Below are 16,740 nucleotides of genomic sequence, written 5' to 3' on the forward strand. Positions count from 1 at the left end.
TCTACACCATCTTGGCGTGTAAGACATATTTCCTTCATAACATCGGCTGACAAGTGACAACTATCTAAAGTTCGTCCTCTCCGTGACTGCCTAGTGCCTAATCGCGTCGAGCAAGTGCGACGATGAAGTCATCGTGCCATGTAACGGGTTAAGAAATTACCCGGAGCCGCGACAGCTGCAGCCGGGTGCGTTTCTGGAAATTTCAATAAATTGCAGCTCCATTACGGTGGCGTTCTGAAGAAAACGGCTGCGGCCAAAATTTATTTTTCATTTTGCCCTTCAATTTGAGACCACATCATTTTTTGGGCGCAGTGCCCCTTTAAAGGACAGTATAGAGTTGTAGAAATGTTGAATGGGGCACTCACACATGTGCTGTGACGAAGGTGGTTTCAGAAAGTAAGCCAGTGGAAAAAGTTGACTGCGACTACCAAGCTATGTTTGAAGGGGTGAAGTGGACGGTGAACGATGGCGAGGTGCGGAAATGGAAGAGAGATGGAGAACTGCCTGTGGTGGCAGAAACCCTGACCAAAAGAGAGTTATTTTCAGTCTTTGGGAAGTTGATTGGACACTACCCAGTGGCTGGATGGTTGAGAGTGGCATGCAGTTACGTGGAAAGACTAACCGACGAAGTTGAATGGGATGCAGTTGTTTCAGGACAAGTGAAGACTCTGGCCGGAGAGATAATGGCCAAGGTGCGGAGACAAGATCCAGTCAGTGGGAGTTGGCAAATGTCTCCAGGTGGTCGGGTGGAAGTGTGGTGTGACGCGAGCAATCTGGCGGTAGGATGCTGCGTGAGAGTAAATGGTGCCGTTGTAGAAGACGCGGCGTGGATGCGGAAGCAGGATGATTTTATGCATATCAATGTTGCGGAGTTGGAAGCCGTAGTGAAAGGTCTAAGCATGGTGCTGAAGTGGAACATGAAGAACATTGAAGTGGTTACGGACTCGGCTAGTGTGTACAATTGGGTAAAGTCGATACTGGAAAACAGCCACAGACCAAAAGTGGGTGGGCTAAGCGAGATGATCACAAAACGTCGGTTGGGAATAATCTCGCAGCTTATTGAAGAGAACAGTCTCAAAGTGACAATCCGTTTGGTTCCATCAGCCAAAAACATTGCTGACTACTTGACAAGGGTCCCGAAGACCTGGCTGCAGCAGGTGGCAGCATATAGAGAGAGGATTTCTCGGAAATCGGGGAATGCGAGGCGTTTCATCCCATGGAGAGAGGGAACCGTGACGGAAATAGTTGCAGACACTGCGGTAGAAGTGGGTGGAAGAAACGAGCATGTTGCTGATGTCAAGCACATGGTGGGGAAGCGACGGAAGGTTGCTGGTAGTAGTAATGTTCCTTCAAGAACTGTGGAACTGGTGTTCGATGAGGAAAATTTGGAGGATGACTGGAGGTATGACGAATTTGAACTGCTGGATGAGCCTGAACCGCCTGATGACATCAGTCAAAGAGAAATGGTCTTCAACGAGGAGGGCAGGGAGTATTACAACCCTGAACCTCCTGACGAGAGTAATCAAACATTGGATGCCGATCAAGAAGGTGAATGCTCTATTCGAGATAGGGCCCCGCCTAGATGGTTGGCCGGCTACTATGTTGATTTATGATTGTCTGTTTTACCTTAGTTGGGGGGGTTCTGTTTTTGCTTGCTTGGTTATGTTGCTGTCGTTGGGTCACCATTGTAACTGTACGCTTATTATGATCTTTAGATCAGGGGGGAATGTGGTATTGTGATGTGCATCATGTGAACCATTGCACAAAGTAGCGTATGGCGGCGCGGTTTTCGGTCGTGTTCGGCAGAAGATGGAGAGCTGTGGGGAGTGTGCACGTGCTGTGTCAGTTGTCGTTGTTTTCTACTTTTGAATACATACATCTTTATTACAATTATATAGTTAAGTGACTTTGGTAAAACGCAGCCTTGAACGATACGCCACCAATCATATCTGCTGGCTAAAACTGCGACACATCAACAGCCTAGCTAGGCGATCAACATTCCGAGCCAAGGCTGAGCCCGTAACCCAGCTAGGGTAGCGAAGGTTACCATACGTCCTTTTGTTGACTTTTGAAAGTGTCCTCGGGGGACGCCCAAATGTCCTCTTTTTTGAAAATTTTGGTTAAATGTCAGAGATATCTAGACTATCTACTAGTCTAGATATCCATCCACGTTAAATGTTTGAGAAAATTCAACAGAGATATAGGAAATCAGTATCCGTTAGTCCGGCGGGTCTTTCGGGATTCGAGCTATAGAACGTCGACCTTTTTTTACTCAATCAACTGCAAACTCGGGATAAATTTATCAAAATTGCCGGATTTTACTCTTGTATTATAAGTCTGGAGATTTTAAAAAGTGTCATCTTTTCAGATTCCCAAAATATGGTAACTCTAGGCTAGGGTATTTAGAACTCTTACGGGTTGCGTTCAAGAGTATTGCTGGCGAAGCAGAGTGCAATTGACTAAATCTGTTGTGAAATGACCCAGGCGATATATAATGGTAATTAGAATATAACACTACACTACAACAAAGGTGTTCACTGCTCATTTACATCGTAGAGTACCGTAGTTACTGTGTCGACCCACAATTTGTGATAAATAATGATAAACGGCCTTTGTTCTTTCCATGCAAATTACACCTGTTCCTCACCGTCAGATTTGTCCTTCATCTTGATGACAGCTGGCAAATCATCCAACTAAGCAACAAACCACCTGAAATGTCTGACAACTCTTGACTTCGTTATCTGGCATATATCAATCGTGGTTCATCGTCAAGTTTGTCACATGAGCTGAGTTAAAGATTTCAGTTTCAAAACCTGTCCTGTCTTGAGGTTACCCGATTTCGTTCATGAGATGTATGCACTGTATACCAATAATACCGATTCGCAATACGACTGCGGTGGCATCCAGCTTTGTGAATATCAGACGGACAGGGACACACATCATTCTCGATATCAACGCCACCATACCCTGCGTATCTTTTTGCCATAGCTTGCCAATCCTTCTCGTACGTGGCAATGAAAATTGGTCAAGACCGGCGGCAATACGGCACATCTGCGAATGCTCCTCGATCCACGTCTGGTCCGACGCAGGGATTAAAGATCACTGCCCTAAAACACCAAAACTGACTATACTGTAAAAAATAAAGGTGTCCATAGACATGTTTACACCTGGTACCTCTTAATACATGTCCGTCATGTAAAACCACACGACAGGTTTAGTTCCACCTGTTGCCTAACATGTTTCTGCCCGTCATGTAATCTCGAAAACACGTCTGACCTGAGACTTCAATTGACCTTTCACCTTGGACCGACTGGCACAAAATCTGTAGCCAGGATATGAATTAAAACAAGCAATTCAGTGTTGGATCAAATGATGGTATATTGAGAACAAATGCATCAAAACAAGAAAAATTCTGAAATGGCGAGAGTTTCGGATAATACGTAATGAAATAAGAATTACTATAACGGCTAAAAATATTGACATGTCATGGCGCAATTAATTTACTACTAACAGCCACAGTGTAAGTCGAAGAGTACCGAACGTGAAGAAGTTTTGGAACTTATGCAATGAAAGAAGAGTTATATACAACAATGGCTAAAAATATTGGCCCGTCATCAATGAATTAATTTACTACAAAATGCCACAGTGTAAGCCGCAGAGTGCCTAACGTTAAGAAGTTTTGGAACTTATGCAATGAATGAAGAATTATTACAACAACAGCTAAAAATATTGACCCGTCATCAATGAATTAATTTACTACAAAAAGCCACAGTGAAAGCCGCCTATAGTACCTAATGTTTTGAAGTTTTGGACATATGTAATGAAACCAGAATTATTCCAACAATGGCTAAAAATATATGCCCGTCATCAATGAATTAATTTACTACAAAAAGCCACAGTGTAAGCCGCAGAGTGCCTAACGTTAAGAAGTTTTGAAACTTATGCAATGAATGAAGAATTATTACAACAACGGCTAAAAACATTGGCCCGTCATCAATGAATTAATTTACTACAAAAAGCCACAGAGCAGGCCACAGAGTACCTAACGTTAAAAAGTTTTGGAACTTATGCAATGAAAGAAAAATTCTTACAACAACGGCTAAAAATATTGGCCCCTCATAAATTAATTAATTTACTACAAAAAGCCACAGTGCAAGCCGCAGAGAGCCTAACGTTAAGAAGTTTGGAATTTATACAATGAAAGAAGAATTGTTACAACAACAGCTAAAAATATTGACCCGTCATCAATGAATTAATTTACTACAAAAAGCCACAGTGTAAGCCGCCTAGTACCTAATGTTTTGAAGTTTTGGACATATGTAATGAAACCAGAATTATAATAACGGCTAAAATCATTGACCCGTCCTCAATAAATTAATCAAATTAAATTACAATGAACAGCCACAGTCAGCCACACCTAACGTTAGAAAGTTTCGAAACGTATGTAATGAAACAAGAATTAATATACCGGCATGAAACATTGACCGGTCCTCGATTAATTAAGTTATTACAAATTGTCACAGCGAAAGGCGCCGAGTACCTAATGCAATGACACAAGAATTATAACGGCTAAAAATATTGACCTGTCCTTGGTGAATTATTCAAATTAATTTACTACGAACAGCCAAAGTCTACCTGACGTTACAAAGTTTCGAGACAGCCGCAGTGTACTTAACGTTCGGAAGTTTCGAAGGAGAGTTCGTGACGACGGACCATGAATTAGAGGCTGATGGAGCGAACTTGATGTTGAACAGCCAGTATATTGCCAGTATTATGGCCATAGCATGATGGAAGCTTCTGACCCCTTTGATAACTTTGCCATAGAAGAGAACTTTCCATTCATTCAGGATCGTATTGTACTTGATCGTCGGATATAATTCTTTGGCTCCTGATAAATAAAAATGATATTAGCTTAGTACTATCGATGTGGTCTGAGATTAAGAATTGAGTTGAGTATGAGGCCTAATAATAGGGTTATCATGCGTCCTCTTTCAATAGGATTTGTCCTCTTTCTTGACTTTTTTAAAGTGTCCTCGGAGGACGCCCTTTTGTCCTCTTTTTCAAGATTTTGTCCTCTTTTTTGAAAATTTAGGTCACATTTAGAGCGAAATGCGAGTGATATGCCGTAAATTAGCACAGAAGTGACTCTATTGCGGGTATTTCGGAGTGAAAAACAGTGATTGGAGCTCTGAGCGAAAAGTTGACCTTTTTTAAAAATTTTCCAGTCAACCGGTCACAAAGTGGGCAAAATTCACCGATTTTTGAGAATTCTTCTCCGGTTTTGCAAGTCTCAAATTTCTGAAAAAGTGTCCTCTTTTTAGATTTCCAAAATATGGTAAGCCTACCTAATAAGTCATTACCGCGCGAGTCGGGGTCATGCAAAGAGGAAAGAAAACGATCGTACGTGATGGTGCTTTCAAGGATATCGAGCGAGCATAATGGTACCCAGAGTGGAATGATTTTAGCATCAGTCGTAACACTGCAACTTTTCAAGTGAAATAGGAGGGGCCAATATTGGTTTCACATCATCTTCTTTGATTGGACGCCATATACTAGTGACAATTTCACCATAGTGTCCTACAGTAGCATGGACACGGGAAAATCTCGTTACTCACTGATATTGGATTACATCATTCTTTCGATTTACAGTGAACTGTCGAGATACCAATTTTTATCAAATACAGTGTTAATACAGCAATACAGTGTTAATAGTGCCATAAATTGCCTTTTTTGTATGATGTGAATGATGTAGCCTGACGGCAGTGAGCCATGCGATTTGCTTGTGTCCACAACACAGTGACATAATGCTTACACATACACCAAACAACTTACTTTGTCAACAAACAGGAAGCTGCCATAGTTGTCATTGAAGAATTGAAGATCGTTGGGATCCCGACCATCCACCCCAGTTTTTGACGACCTGAACGAGAAGTGTCAGAAATCAATTCAATGTATGTTTTGACGCGACTGCGACGTCGTAAAGTAAATCAGCGACTTTGAAACCTTGCGCGGGCCCCTCTAATGTTGATAAAGATTTTCAGTCATCCGACAGGAGGTAACACGGTTGGGCAAGGGTGAAAACATGACATATATTACTACGCAGCAAATTCGATGACAATTATGTTACGACAACCAAGTGTGCAGTCATGTCCTGCAAGGAGTTGCAGGTCGCCTTTGTATACCTCTGGGCTCATTTGACAAGGATTATTACAAGCTTGGACGTATGAATATCAAGGTTGCGGCGAGGCTGCGTACATCGCGTTGTGCAAAGGTTTCACCGCTGACAATATTTCTGCGAGTACTAATAAATATTATAATCAATTTCTAGAATCGCCTTGCAGCCCGAGGGTTGGTCGCCCTTATATCTAAGGAAGAAATGTCTACGTCTGGAAGTATGTGCGATTAAAAAATTCAAGAAAACTAAAATCTGCCCAAAAAGAACAATGTATGTTAATTTAAAAAGTATCTTTAGGTCACCGACGAGTTTTATACATTTTGAAAACCGACTTCACTTTTTGCTAACCCATGGTAATAATTAGGGCCATTCAAAGCCATATTTTGTTCTATGCATCAGCAAGTCGTGAAATCAATTTCAACACAAAACCGTATCCCTTTGAGCTATATTAAAGCTATGAAGTCACATTTTCCTGATTAGGTCATAAAGCTCAAAATTTACATTAAGAAGCGATTGGACAAAAACGAGGTTTAACAAATAATGGAGCTGCAAATACAAGACATTTCACCAGCGCTTTATGCACCCCTGCAGAAGTGGCAACCCACATCAGCGTCTGTGGAGCTCTCACTTTCCTTACCAAAGTCATTTTACGTCCGAATCGTAACCTCAAAGACTTTAACATTTCACACTACTACTGTACTGCAACAGTGATTTAGAATAAAAAATGGTCGTGTATACCTGTTGTTGCATAGGTTTTACTCTTTAGTTCCGTCAGTGCCAATATTTGCATGTAAAAATACACCATTTTCACATAAATTCATATTTTCCAAAAAATAAAGTCATATTATTGATTTTCTAAGGCAGGGGTTGCCAACTCAAAACGGGTCGCGGGCCACTTTTCAAATTTCCTAGTGGCCGCGGGCCGCATGAAATCAATATCGATATGTAGTTGGCAACTACGTTATAAAACTCTACGTCAGTACAACGCTATGCTACCTAACATAGGCGATGGACATAGTGACTACAAAAGAAGTATTATTTTAATAAAGCAATAAAAATACGACAAAAATTCATTGTCATCAATTTCATTTTATTTGGAACTCTGAATTGTCCACGATACCTGGAAACGCTTTTGAGGGCTATATAACAAGATACGTTACTGGTTGAAAGACCATCGCCACGTAAAACTTGATCGTCATATCACAAAAATGCACCCATACAGCATGTATCCCATATTTTAAGCAGACAATTCATAGAAATCGCCGTTCAATTCAAGTGACTTGTCGTAATATTCCGTAGTGAATTTTCTGTCCTAGATGGTACTACGAACTGCACATCTCACAACATCATAAATCTCAGATAGGTGATCAACTGTGATCACCTTTCTAATATTACCATGGATGATCAACATTTTCATATTTATTAGCACAAGAGTAATAAATCGCTAACCAGTCTGATGAATCTGAAAAATAGAACGTCATGTACAAAATTACGCAATTTTAATTACCGGTACTTTCCTCTATCGGCATATAGTTCACTATTAAATTTCGAAACATATTCTATGATGCAGTCTAATGTAGCGATCTCACCATCAATGTTCCCTCTAAGCTGCGCACATGCACAAATGCGCAGTGCTAACACGGTCTCTGCGCACAAAAAATCCGATATGATGACCTTTTTTTTAGACTTTACGCACTGTTGTCCAAGGGTCTGCGCAGTGAGTTCGTGAGTGTGCGCAGACTCGTCAAAAATTAGAGGGAACATTGCTCACCATACTGTAATTTACCGATACAGTATACCGGTAAATTATGGAGTCTCTGGTAAAATATTTCACCAGGTTGTAAAACACAAAGGAAACCGGTTTCTGTCATAGCCTCACAGGAATAACAGTGTAAATATCGCCCAAAGCCTGACTTGAGGATACCACAAATGGGATCTATTTATTTTTTCACCCTAACTCATTTATCCGGAAAACATTTTGAAAAGGGGTTACCGGTGAAACATGAACGGTCTACACGTGAAACTTTTCTTATATATGGCTCAGAGAATTCCTCGAGGCGTTCCGCATTTTGGTTGTTTCTTTAACTTATTGGCATGTCAATGTATGATATATATAGCCCTCAAGGCAAGTCATCAGTTTGCAGTATTTTCTTCCGCCGGAATGCATTTTTGACAGATTAGATTTATTCTGAAGTTTAAATGACGTGATGTTAGATTTTAAAATGACTCCCTCAGGGCAAGTCAAATTATTTCTTCAATATTGCGTTCCAATTTGTCTCTCCAGTCATACAACATACTTTACAGAATATACGTCGCACAGGATTACTTCCGGGTTGGCGGTCTGCAATAACTTATAGCCCAGTTTACGCAGAATACCCGCTTGTAATGCGATTATCCTTTTTTTTTCGCGAGTGCCTTGGTACTTTTTGTTTGAAAGGTGTATGTATTGTCTGCCCATTGCTCGTAATTCAGTTCTCAAAATATCATTCAGTCTTTTGTTAGTTGTCAAATGATACAACTCATCGGACCCCGTGTACTCGGTATATACAGGTAGCTGGCCAACGGAGTGACCATGAGAGGCCCCAAAAGATTCATTGTTAATGATCGATCGGCCATTGTCTTTCACTATATCTCTCAATTGTGAAATAGTAGGCGAAAATGTCATTTTTTGTTTCACAATTTCCTGTAGATCGCCCCAGGGGTGCATTCCCTTGATTGCAAGCGAACATTTTTCATGTCGGCAATGATGCATCAGTATTCGGCTAATCGAGTCCTTTTCATGTTTTGACAGGGTTTCACCGTCATGATCATTTAGTCCTGAAGCATATATGGGCCAGCCTTCTGATGGTGCCGCTGCCATTTCAAACAAAAATGATCGTGACAAACCATCTGAGGTAAAAACCTCACGTGTGCTGAGCTGAATTATTTTGGTTATCGGAAAACTCGACAGATAACCGAGCCAGCGTCTGATTAGTAACTCGGGACTTGGATTTTTTGCACCATTCATCATGCGTTGCAGAAGGCCGAACACCCCCGCATTATCAGTTATGATTGCAAATGCACTTCCACGTAATATGGGTTCAAATTTTTCAACTGTATTTCGCAGGGCTTTAAGTTCCTTCAAACAGGGGTGGTAATCGCGCGCGCTCTGCGAACTCCACTTCTGGCTGTAGAATGCTATAGGATAGACCGTTTTGAAAGGTGCTTGCATTCCAATTTCTGTTTGAAATAAAACTGCACCGAATCCAACATTTGAAGCATCTGTTTCGATATAAATAGGCAGGTCAGGGTTAAGATGATACAGGATTTTTGAGTTATCCAAAAGTTTTTTTTATTGCTATAAAATCATTCAGCAGTTCCTGTGTCCACAAGAGCGGAGTGAATTTTGCTCTGGTAGAAGGTACGTTTCCGGTAAGAGCATCGAATCTACCCAATTTCAAACTTAGCTCTGGCAAATGGTCAGATATATATCTCAGCGCGCCAATGCACCCTCGTAGTTCAAATATATTTCGTGGCGGAGCTAGCATTTTGAGTGCTCGCAATCGTTCCGGTTGTACTTCTACTTGTTCCCCAGTGATTGTAGCCCCGAGCAAATTAATCTTTTTTTTGCCAATGAAGCATTTGTGGATGGACAAGGTTAATCGCATTTTTGCAAGCTGCTCAAACAGTATTTGTAACAGGACAATATGATCAGCCACAGTTTTTGTACAAAGAAATATGTCGTCAATGTATACGCTAATGGGGTTAGTTTTTGCTTCCTCCATTCTACCCTTTGACGTCATGTGCTTGCGATAATTTTCTGTAACTGGTTCAACAATGTCAGTATTCATGGTTTGCTGGAAAATCGAGGGCGAATTAATAAATCCCATCACCATCCTACGCCACCGCAAGGATTTACCCTTTACCGTTATGCCAAAATAGTGCTTTGAATCTTCATGTATTTCTACATGGTAAAATGCTTTTTTTAAATCCAATAAAGATAAGACGGGTCTATCATGAGCCAGTTGTCTGATGTCAGGAATTAAAGGTAGATAGACATCAATCCGCTTCACAGCTGCATTCAGAGCTGTAATATTTGAAACAATTCGAAATTTCTGCTGCGAGTTAGCCTCTAATAACTGGTTCGAATTCAATTTTTGGGGTACTACGAAGATTGGAGTACGCCAATCTGATATACCGGGCTCAATGACCTGAAGATCAATTAGGTTATCAATTGCCTCATTCAGAGCATTCATTTGAACCTTCGCTTTTAGATTGTATGGTGCCGATACGAAGGCTGGAGTTGACTCATCTTTTGATTCCACTTGGCAGCAATGAGTTAAAGCTTGAGGTTTTGCCAAATTACCACGTAAATCTGCCAAAATATGTGCATATGGTTCATATACACTCTTCCATCTGGCCTCATCAATCAAAGAATTTTCGGGTGCGTTATGGTCTGGTGCTTCATACGGAGTTTCTGCTAGTTCCTTTGCAATCTGACACAAATTATCTAACTCAATCCGTACACCACGATCTGTGCCGTTTTTCAAATGATATTTTGTAATTGGGCTTCCACCATGTGGCCATACCTTTTTTGGACATTTATCACTAGAGGGCGAGCTGGTGTTTTTTTACTTTTATCACCATGGAGACAAGACATGCCTGTCTGTCTATCCATAATCGAAGAACTAGACGCCATTTCCGCGTCTTTTTGACCGTTAATGATTAGCTCTTTTTGCGAAGACGTTTGCATCTCATATGCCGTCTCCGGCCCTACAAGTTTTGTAGCATTCAAAACATTGTCAGCTATGCTCAAATTTTTTGTGTCGTCACGACAAGAATTATTTGAAGTCATCTTAACTGGTTCAACCGATGAACACATAGCTTCTAGTGACCGTGATTCGCACGTTGGTTTGCAAGTACAATGTGCGCTACACGTTTTACAATCCGAATTTCTTCCATCCGCATGGTTTGGCCAAATGACTGAGGTTAAATAATCATTTACTTCCACTGGATTTAGTAGCTCAGTTGTTATAGATGGCAAATCATTAATTTTCATCATCCATCTGAATCCAATAATATCAATGGGCACACCAGTACCTGTGGCAAATGGAATTGACAATCCGTCAATGTTAATATGTATCACTGAATTAATTCTCGACACACCAACAATGCCTCGTAAAGCTAAATTAAGTGGTATTTTTTTATCCCAGCAGTCCGGATAAAATCTTTTGACAGAGGCCTTAGTAATGAGGTTTGGAATTGAGCCGCTATCTACAAGGAACTTGGAACCAACATTTGTGTCAACAAAATACAATAATTCTTTACCAAATGAATCCAAAAATACCGACTGGTTATCATTGAGGTGCATATTGTAACTCACTACAGTAGGTAAAATGTCAGTATTTACATAGTCCAGTTGAGATGATAACCTTAATTCTGGCAAAATTAATGTCGGAGAGTTAATCTGCCATATTAATTTTTTTGTCGACGCATGCTATCCCAGCAAACACGAGATATATTTCGGACATGTTCGGATATCTTTTTGTTATCCTAATTATCTCAAAATTGTGTTTGTGCATATCTTGTACGGAAACGTATCTTGAGTACATCTTTTTCTTATCCAACAAATTTCGTCAAAATGCCGAAAATATATTTGTGATGAATCAAATTCGATTATTGTTTCATTTTATGGTATAATTTATCTATACTATCAATTTTATTGATGTCTTACTCTTATGGGGTGATATGTCACCATAATTGCCACTATCGAATCATAGCAATTTACATCGTTGTAAATTGCTATGATCGAATGTTTTTCCTTTTGTCACACGCCGCTTTCGCGTGATTTTGCAGATATTTTGATTCTTGGCCATCCCAAATTTTGGAATCCGAATCCATTACGGCTTCAGGCGGCAATTTGAAAGTCTTATGAATTCTGGGTAATCCGAAAAACTGCTGCCAAAATAATGCTATACTATTTGATAGTTCAATAGAAAAATCCTGCTACAATCCGACTGTCAAAGCAAATTCAGAATCCGGATCTACTCCGGCTACGCTGAAAACCATCCGGCTGCTCATCCGTACTCCGTAGTGTAGCCGTCTAGCCGTCGTAGCCGAGTGACTCACTGGCTTAAGGCACTTTCTCCTCACGCGAACGCCCGTTTCGGCGCGCAGGTTTCAAACCGCCAGACAAAAGACAGAAGCGCTCTGATAATGGCGGCTTGCAGTGCAGATATCGTTGTCGTTTTGGTTTTAGTAGCATTCAGGAAAATCGCAGTTAATTGAGGCTAATCCAAGCATATTTCTATAGAAGAATGCCGAAAACTGCACTGTGCAAGGTAATTTATATATGCTTCTTATATAATCATAGTTAAGGACTTGAGGTAATACGATATAACTTCATAGAAATAGAACTAGTCTAGTCTTTCTGGTAATGTGATGTCCACATCATAACTAGGCGGCTATGTCTGAATATAATTCTGTGATTCATTTCAGATCAACTAATAAACTATAGAACTCGTGCGGCTTATCATGAGCACATTTTCTGGATATCAACTTACTCAAACCTTACTTTAAGGATTTGCTGCAAATGAATATAGGTGGGTATAAGTCGATCAATAAATCGAGCAATCATTTGCTGTTTTGCTTTTTGTTGAACAAGAACAACCGGTTGCTGTTGCTGTAATACATAAAAGCTGGAAAACCGATGTAGAATTGATCTCATTGATTCCATAGCTTATATCTTATGAATTGTGAATTGTGCGAAATTGTTTGTATCTATAATAGTATTGCATGGCTGGTGGTTGCGTAAGAATGCAAATAGCACGGTAAGGCCAAGAACAAAAAGCAACCATAATATGATAATCGCAATTGGTCTCTGTATAAAAGATACAGATGAAATGCTCATCCAGTAAGTTATAAACTCAGATTAGCGTACTGTTTTCCAAGTGGGCCTACCTTGCCATCTACATTATTCATCTGTTTTAGATGTATGGAAGGTAGCTTTTAGTGATATAATAAAAGTTGCGGAGAGTAGTGGCTTGCCCACATCTTTGTCATTGTCTGGACTGAGCGCAGCGGCCAAAACGAAAACGTCAGCGGAACAAACAATTTTTGAATAGTTCGGCGTCAACTGATGGTCAAGGTATACCCTTTTATTCTGTGCAATATGGTATATATATATGTAAAACGTTTATAATTTGTAGATGATGTTTTTCCTGCAAGGAAGAAACGTAATCCAAGTATTCAGATACAAGACATGCCAATTTCAAGAATGCGGTCATCTTATGATTCTGGCAAGCAGGAGTGATATCAATGATGCTCGCAATGCAAGTTTGCCATCATTAGCGAAAAGAGTGTTCAAGAATGGCATAATCCCATCATTGAATGTAACGGCCAGAGATCTAAGTCCTGCAGTAAGTTCCTAGCACTTTGATGCGTTCTCGAATTTGAGAATAAAGTCTCGCTGTTTTTCAGATGCTCCTTCATTTGAAATCATCGCTGAACTACAAAATTTTGACCATCCGGCATCAACAACGCGGCCTGTCATAAAATAATGGTAAGTTTATCACATATGAAGATCAATCCAACTTCCTTGTAATCGAATCCTTTTTAGCTTGTGCATCAAAGACATAAAGTTGCAGAAAAACCAGATGATGGATTTCCTCAGACATCATATCGGCAATTACTCCAAAAGACCTCAATCGAGTGCCCCAATTGTGCTGAAAGATATAATTGAAGATCCCTGTGAAACCTTGTCACAGCTGGAACACCTTTGAACAACGGCAAAGTCTGAACTGGTATGATTTTGTTTCTCATTCGAACAAAGCGATTGACAGTCTAAATCAGGGGTGTCCGCCGACACCAAGGAATCATTTTCAGACACAGCAGGGTCCTTTTCGAAATCAGTTCTATTATCCAAAATTGAATTGCCAATGTGATTTATTGCGAAATCGCAAAGTCAACCAAGCCTTTGATGAGCGTGACCATGAAATTTATGGTGTGGATGGTTTTATCTAGAATGCCCATAAATGTCATTGTTAATTCTGGTGCAAACCATTGATGCAAGGCAGTACCATCTGTATTGTGTACCACTAATATAATGTTGTTACAGGTAGCCGCTTTAATGGCATTCCGGGGTGTACCATTGCCGGAAACTGTCGAAAATATGATGACCAGCATAGCAGTAAAGAAAGTATATGGAAATCCTAGTCTTAAGGGTCAAAAAAGCAAGAGTGACACTTGAAAAGACTATTAGACGTAAGTTATCAACGGTTATTGACGGAAATTGAACGTAATCAACGTAAAAAAAAGTTGAGCCAAAGCCTCGATTTTTCAACATTTTAATCGTTTGACGTCATATGTCGTCACTGATGTGCAAAGTTATCTACTTTAGTACTCTAGTTGTTGATGAGTTTTGTTCGTTGTCTGATGGCTGATGTATAATATACCATGACTGGACAGTGGATATCTTCATCTAATTATATCTCTTTTTAGAAGCATGCAGATCGGCTCATCCTGACCTCGAGATCCCAGATAAAAGAACTAAAGATCAGGTTGCAAGATCTCTAACTGTTGCTGGATCTTGCAAGGTAATTTTGTTATTAAGTTTGATGATTGTGTGGTGTGACAGTCGTGTCTTTTATGATATTATTGGACTGTAAGTGAATTGTTCTTACCGCTCATCTTCAGAACATTGTATATCAGTGGTCCCGAAACTTTACGAGAAAATTTACGAGACAGGTCTTTGACAATTTCCCTCCGCGGGTCGCATTTGTCTCACACGGGGAGAATGAAATTTAATTTGAATAACTCTACTTCATGTTGATTTACAAAATAATTTTAAGCAACTTCGATTTTGGTTCAGACAATAACCTGTCTAAAAAATTTTATACTCTGGGAATTAAAATATTCGAAAATTTCTGGATCGTGTGAATTTTTGGAAGGTACTTCGCAGTCATAAAAATTGTCTCGCAGACCCCAGTTTGCGAACCACTGCATATATTTACTATGCCGTACATGGAATGAGCGATCATTATCACATCAGCCTCTCACAGGCAACTATTACCATATTAATATTAAAATGATAATGTAAAGAGCAATCTTCACCCCGTGCCCAAACGATAGGTTTTGAAATCCGTTCCCAGCAGCACGTCTTCATGACGCCAATAGCATGAAAATCTTCTCTATAATGACAGGCATTAATGAACTTGAACAGGTTCTGGTTTCTCATCTTGAAAGCGTAACTGCGTTGATTATATCTTCAGTGTAAAAGTAAAGGTCATGTCCCTTTTGAAAGAGGGCTTGAGGTCTTTTGGTTAATGTAACTCAGATCACCATCCCATTTTACCCACAACCAAACACATAACGACTTCTGTTCTACAGTGATAATAATCAATTGTAGTAATTTACTCATTTATGTTATAGGGTGGCGATAAAGAAGATAACAGGAGCAAGGCTGTCATCACAGAGTCTGACAATTCCGACAACGATTTCGAACTTATGCTTAGGCAGCAATATTTGCTGAAGTGATTGCGCAGTTCTGTGCTGATTTAATACACGAACAAAGCCATGCATGATTTGTAAAATCATCAGTCAGTCTTCATTGATAAGGGCAGTGCAGGATGTGGCAGGTCCAGGTACCCAACCAGGTTCAGGGGTCACCCAGGGTCAGGGTTCACCTAGGGTCAGGGTTCATCTAGGGTCAAGCAAGATATCATGACAATGTCATACAGGTATCTTTGAAGATGTCCTATATATGTGCAAATGTGTCGACAGATTTATATAAACAGTACATATGACTAGATATATTTTGAAGTAGTTGAGTCATATACAAAATATATCTGCAATATATTCTGTGTTTGCTGGGATGTCGCAACTCCTCTTGTGACCAGTCTGGAGCTTGTTAATTTAAATTCTGCGATCGGGTCCATGCTGCATTATTTCCTGCACAATATTCAGGGATTGTGGACATTGTTGGCGGTGCGAAAGTTAGGTTTCTATCGCGCCAGTGCAAAGGATTCCTTTTGGGGGGTCTTTCCTCAAAATAGTCAGTAACTAATTGGACTCGCTTCACCAATCCAGGTGATCCTTGTGAGTGAAAGTATCGATCTAATTCCTCAATTGTCAGTATTTTTTTACGCAGCGCATTTTTACCACTTAAAAATGGTTTCCAATTTTCAGTTGTTTGCTGAAACAATTTAGCAGGCAGGGGTCGCAATCTTTCTCGAATTTCATAATTCCCATGTGGATCTCGGCATAGTACTAGGTTGTTTAGCCACAGTACCGCCTTTGCAACGCAATCGCGGGACAGATGTCCTACGCTTCGGCATAAATAGCAGACTGCCAACGATTGTCCATTTTCTGGTTGAGTATATAGGCCCAGTGGCGCAAAAATATTTGGGTTTGCAAGAAATCTGTATTCATTACCGTTTGAAAGAGCGATTTCTCGAGCAGCCTCGGCGTTCCTTGGAGTGAGATCTCGGTTGTCTGTCGTGTTTCCTGAATCTTGTGTCGCAGTCAGAGGTTGCTGATTCGGAGCCGTGGTCTGCGGGCGTTTGTTTGCTCGGCCGATATTCGCGTCG

At 40.3% G+C, this 16,740-nt stretch overlaps 4 long non-coding RNA genes across 5 annotated transcripts; 3 read left to right on the forward strand and 1 right to left on the reverse strand.

Moving 5' to 3' along the window:
* Positions 1-3,353: 3,353 nt before the first annotated feature.
* Positions 3,354-6,203, reverse strand: LOC145432721 (uncharacterized). The gene is made up of 2 exons (XR_013912947.1): positions 5,833-6,203; positions 3,354-4,888 (listed from the first exon to the last, which is right to left on the reverse strand). It is a non-coding gene; the product is annotated as an uncharacterized LOC145432721 (long non-coding RNA).
* A 2,717-nt stretch (positions 6,204-8,920) lies between these two features.
* Positions 8,921-9,424, forward strand: LOC145432720 (uncharacterized). The gene is made up of 2 exons (XR_013912946.1): positions 8,921-9,219; positions 9,282-9,424. It is a non-coding gene; the product is annotated as an uncharacterized LOC145432720 (long non-coding RNA).
* Positions 9,425-13,227: 3,803 nt separating this feature from the next.
* LOC145432716 (uncharacterized) lies at positions 13,228-13,708 on the forward strand. Its single transcript, XR_013912944.1, has 3 exons — positions 13,228-13,301; positions 13,363-13,572; positions 13,634-13,708. It is a non-coding gene; the product is annotated as an uncharacterized LOC145432716 (long non-coding RNA).
* Positions 13,709-13,755: 47 nt separating this feature from the next.
* On the forward strand, positions 13,756-15,730 carry LOC145432722 (uncharacterized). Of its 2 annotated transcripts, none has more exons than XR_013912949.1 (4): positions 13,756-13,956; positions 14,271-14,416; positions 14,657-14,748; positions 15,584-15,730. It is a non-coding gene; the product is annotated as an uncharacterized LOC145432722 (long non-coding RNA). The 2 variants fall into 2 exon arrangements; XR_013912948.1 differs by having other exon boundaries at positions 13,759-13,956; positions 14,654-14,748.
* The last annotated feature ends 1,010 nt before the right edge of the window (positions 15,731-16,740 follow it).

This window comes from Botryllus schlosseri, unplaced genomic scaffold (genome assembly GCF_051294905.1).
Source record: "Botryllus schlosseri isolate E-star unplaced genomic scaffold, Bs_hap1 Bs104a, whole genome shotgun sequence".
Classification (NCBI taxonomy): domain Eukaryota; kingdom Metazoa; phylum Chordata; class Ascidiacea; order Stolidobranchia; family Styelidae; genus Botryllus; species Botryllus schlosseri.